This window comes from Grammomys surdaster, unplaced genomic scaffold (genome assembly GCF_004785775.1).
Source record: "Grammomys surdaster isolate TR1022 unplaced genomic scaffold, NIH_TR_1.0 206, whole genome shotgun sequence".
NCBI classification, from domain to species: domain Eukaryota; kingdom Metazoa; phylum Chordata; class Mammalia; order Rodentia; family Muridae; genus Grammomys; species Grammomys surdaster.
Window position 1 is genome coordinate 6188313 of NW_021604651.1, and position 5149 is coordinate 6193461.

Consider the following 5149-nt stretch of genomic DNA (forward strand, 5'->3'; position numbering starts at 1 on the left):
GAGGGAGGGAGGGAGGGAGGGAGGGAAGGAAGGAGGAAGGAAGGAAGGAAGGAAGGAAGGAAGGAAGGAAGGAAGGAAGGAAGGAAGGAAGGAAAAGGAAAAAATTTTCAAGGCACTTTTTGGCTTTACAGTGAGTTCAACCTGAGACGCCTGAGAGCCTGGTCTCAAAAACAGGGATGGAGTTGGGGTTTTTTTTATTATTATTATTCATATTTAGAACCTTCTGAAAGTTGTAAAAGACTGGTAAAGTTAGACACAACAGCTCATATGTGCAATCTCCAGCACTTTGGTGACATAAGAGGTCAGCCTGGGAGAGATAATAAGAACCAGGTTATAGTACACCCCATCTTGGGAAAACACAAAACAAACAAACAAACAAACAAACAAAACCCTGAGTAATTCCTCCAATGGACAGAATTATCTATTACCGTGAACAAATCGGATTTCATTATAGGTTGATGCAAATGTATGTGCTTTATTTGCATCCATGCATCATTTATACTCTTCATAGAGCATTTTTCTTGAGATCTGTCTTGATAGATCTAAAACAGAATATCTAAAGAGCTAAAAATAGAAGCTATTAAATGTGGCGCACACACACACCCGAAACCGGAGATGAACATTTATGAATTTTATACTCATTTTACTAATTGAGAAGACTATAACTTCAGGAAAAGTTAACAATAAACTCATAGATACAATGTACAACAACCATACTACACCTAAAGAAATGTAACAAATCTTAACTACTATTAATTTTCTTTCGTTCTGTCAGTCTATTTCCCTCTACTAAAGTCCTAGTTGGGTTGGGTTTGTAAAAGCAGGGGCTCACATAACTATGCTGTAACTAATGCATGATATCAAACCCCTGTATTACCATGACATTTTAAACACTTAAAGCTCTAAATGTTTTGATATAATGAGTTTCCTTTTTTTTTTTTGGTTTTTCGAGACAAGGTTTCTCTGTGTAGTCCTGGCTGTCCTGGAACTCACTCTGTAGACCAGGCTGGCCTCCAACTCAGAAATCCGCCTGCCTCTGCCTCCCAGGTGCTGGGATTAAAGGCGTGCACCACCACTGCCCGGCAGTGAGTTTCCTATTTCAACTTGGAAAAAAAAAAATGTACTCAGATGTACCTGCTGAAAACGTACTGTTCCTTGGCTTTATGCAAGTAAACTGTTGTTCTCTTGGAACAACAGTAGAACCATGTTTCAATTTTTACAAATATGAAGCACAAAAACAAAACCTGCTGAATATAACCCTAGCTAGCACACATTCTTCATTAAACCTAATTATTTTTATTATAGCTTTCTTCAATACAAACTCTTGACCCCAAGTACGATGACAGAAACCTGGAGTCCCAGCTCCTCAAGAGGCTGAGGCAGAAAGATTCCTGAGTCTAGGAGCCAAAGACCAACTATTTCTAGTGAAACATCTGGGATACAAGTGACCAATATACAGAGTCCAAGGGGGAAAGATGACAAAAGAAAAAACATACATATGACACCCAACCCTGACTAGTAAGAAAAAAACTATTCTTGCTTCTTGCTAATTTTCCCCAATATCATTTAGGCAACTCACAAGTGTCCTCAGTATTTCAAATACTACTGAGAATCTTAGGTAACAAGCAAGCAGGATACAATGGAATAATTTGTCCATAGTTACACCCTAAGAGAGTAGCAAAAGTAATATATATTTTGGGGGTGGGTATTTAAAATAGGGTCTCTCTACATAGCTTGGGTTGTCTTAGAACTATGTAGACCAAGCTAGCCTCTGCCTTCCAAATGTTACGATTAAAGGTAACTTAAGCCATCACACCCAGCTCTCCTGCTACAAAAGTAATATTTAAAGCTAAATTGTTTCTCTTCAAAGTAGAAGACCTTCCTTATAACCTATGTGACAATGTATCACAATATTACAGTTACCAGTTTGTACATAAATGTTTTTACTAAAAGAAAAAAAACTTAGTTAAAAAACTATCAAAATATAAATTCAGATCTGGAAAAACGTTTTGCAGTCAAGAGTGGTTATTATTCTGGGTTCTGGCAGAGGACCCAACTTCAGGCCTCAGCACCTACAGGGCAGTGCAAAAGCTTCCTTAACTCCAGCTCCAGAACGTTCGATCTTCCTCTGGCCTCAGAGGCACCTGCACTCACATGCACAGACCCACATACTTATATACACACAGGAAGGATTTTGGGTTTGGGTTTTTAATGTAGACTCAAAAGCTAAGTAAAATCAGAATTATGGAAAGAACGTCTATATAAAGTCAGAATCACATGTTAGCTATTGCAAAGACAAATGGTAAGGATATGGACCTCTGTTCATCTTTTTCCAATTTTGCTCTTTTTGGTTAAAGAGGTTCCCAAAACAAGAAAACTAAAGATAAAATGCCAAATGAAGTTTGGATCAAGTCAGGTTCAAGAGCTGTCAGAACTCTTACAATGAAGTCTGTAAGCTGGCTCACTCACTGCTACTCGGGAGTTCTAAACTCTGTACATAAATCAAGGAACAGGAAAGCTCAACAAGAAATGGAGTTACCCCACACTATAGACATGAGCAAATTCAATGAAGGCGCTACAACTTCCTGGTTTGTTTTTTGACGTTAAAAACTCACACTTGTTTTTTAAACATTATCTATAAAGCTCTATAATCTAAGAAGTGTGGTGACAAACCTCTATTTCTCCAGAACAAAAACCGATATTTCCACCGCACCACTGCTGACTCCGATCAATTATCTAGGCAGGATAAAGAAAATATCTTTTTTTAATGACTAACCAGCCAACTCCACACAATATCAGACGCGCCTGTCTTCTCCTAAGACTGTACGTGGCCGCCCGCACCCGGCGGCTCCCGGCTCCAGCCGGGGTTACCTTCCTCACTCCATTGTCACCCACACTCCTCGGCCCTGAGCTCCCGTCCTGCTGGCGAGAGGCGGCCACAGGACGCAATCCCCTCACCCACTCCCTCCTAAGAGGCTGTGGGTGTGTCCGCGGGCGGACTCTCGTCCGGACACAATGAGCCACTCCGCGACGCCCGGGACCCGCGGTCATTCCCCTGCCGCCGACCCTGGCCGCCCGCCGCGGCCCTTCCTCTTTCTCCCCACTGCTCGGCCCCTCCCCCGCCGCGCGCAAGCGCCGCCGCACCGCTCCCCTCCCCTCCCCCGCACTCCCCCTTCCGCCGGCGCCCTCACCCGAGTCCGCAGGCCCCGTGCAGCCAGGTCCGGGACTAGCTGGCGCGGGCTGGCAAACAGCGCTCGGCCGGGTAAGGCTGAGGCGGGCCCGGTGGCTCTCCTAAGGAGGGCGTTTGTCAACGCTGCCGCCGCGGAACGTGAGGCTACGCCCGGCTCCGCTCGACCCGGCTCGGAGCACCCGATCGCGGCCCACGCGCGCTCGCGACCCTGAACGGCCGGCGTGTCTACGCCGCGCAGCCCCAGCGCCCCGCCACCATCGCTGCCGCCGCCGCAGCCTGGGCCGGCCCTCCCCGACTGCGCGAGCGCGACACCGGAGGCCTTTTACGACAGTTCGGAAAGCGAAGGCGCCGGGCCCTCACGCCCTCTCACAGCAGTATGTCTGCGCATGCGCGCACCTACGCCCGCCTGCCCGCCCCCTTGGCCCCCCACCCCGCGTCTCAGTCCTTCCTCTTTGCACTGGCTTTCGCGAGCTGTTGGCCCAGTGGAACAAAGTTAAAAATAAGCTGGTTAGGTTCACTTTCTTCCGTGATTTCGGGCTCAACAGTACTTCAACATAATTCCGCCTACATCCTGGTTGCTTTTTCTCTGAATAAAAATTTCAGCTTAATGACTGCACTTGCGGTGCGTTTGAACAAAAAACATGGGTTAGTGTCTTTCTCAACAGATGATAGCTAAAACAGAGATCTCATCATCTCACTGTTGAAGTGAATTCAAGTGGTTTTTTTTTTTTTTTTTTTTTGTTTTTTGGGAAAGGGGTTCTCTGTGTAGCCCTGGCTGTCCTGGAACTTACTCTGTAAACTAGGCTGGCCTCCAACGCAGAAATCCGCCTGCCTCTGCCTCCCAAGTGCTAGGATTAAACGCGTGCACCACCACTGCCCAGCGTCAAGTGAACTTTCACAATCATTTCAAGCTTAGTATTTATTAGGTAGCCTGGGAGCTATACAATCACAGACTTCTTAATTACCTCACAAAAACCAGAAGATTGCAGTGTGCCCTAGAAGGATGTAAGGACAGTGTGGGCTCTGCAGTCAATCAGACAGACTTTAGGTAAAAAAAACATTGAGGGCGCCCAAGCTGACTTATTAACACCTTTAAAAATCTCAGTTTCCTCCTTTATAAACCATGATAGCCTTATTTGCTTTAAAATGATCTTGTGAGGTCAAATATGACAACGTATAAAAAGTACCTTATATTACCAATTAAGTATTTAACAAGCATTAATTCCCTGCTTGGTTTGGTTTGGTTTTGGTTTTTCTCTGGCTTGGCTGTTCTGGAACTCACTCTGGAAAACAGACTGACCTCAAACTCAGAGATCCACTTGCCTCTGCCTCCCAAGTGCTGGGAGTATTTTTAAATTATAAGTGAAGAGGAAATGGAAGACATTGGATTTGGATTTCCTGAGACCCCATATTGCTGCCTGCTACAAGTAGACTTCCACCGGGACTATCAACACCCAGGACTTGTTACTGACTCACGATGTCTCAAACCTCTATGTCTGTCCCTCTTTTTTCCCCTGCAATCTTTTGACCTGTATTCTTGAATAAGAAGATGGAGACACTTGCTACATATGACTTTTGAACATATTTGCTACATATGACTTTTTAAAATAAAGCACTATCGCCAGGCGGTGGTGGCGCACGCCTTTAATCCCAGCACTTGGGAGGCAGAGGCAGGCGGATTTCTGAGTTGGAGGCCAGCCTGGTCTACAGAGTGAGTTCCAGGACAACCAGGGCTACATAGAGAAACCCTGTCTTGAAAAACCAAAAATAAATAAATAAACAAATAAAAATAAAGCACTATCGACTTTGTATTAACTACATCAGCTTTCAGAACTTCAGTACACAAATGTGAAAAGCCCAATACTTTTTACTATTGATTGTATGTTAAAGTAATATTTTTTTTCTTGTTCAGGCTAAATTAATAGATCACCAAGGTGGTCTGTAGTGTCTTTCACAACA

At 44.6% G+C, this 5149-nt stretch overlaps 1 protein-coding gene across 8 annotated transcripts in view; it reads right to left on the reverse strand.

Moving 5' to 3' along the window:
- Positions 1-3503, reverse strand: part of Rnf111 (ring finger protein 111) — a 68818-nt gene extending 65315 nt beyond the window's left edge. For 2 of the 8 annotated variants that reach the window (XM_028771338.1, XM_028771334.1), the window contains exon 1: positions 2674-2821. The gene's annotated coding sequence lies outside the window, so the exon portion shown is untranslated. Of the gene's footprint in view, positions 1-2673; positions 2822-3191 lie in introns of those variants that run through there. The other 6 variants (XM_028771342.1, XM_028771339.1, XM_028771340.1 and 3 more) reach the window with 5 other exon arrangements.
- Positions 3504-5149: the final 1646 nt, after the last annotated feature.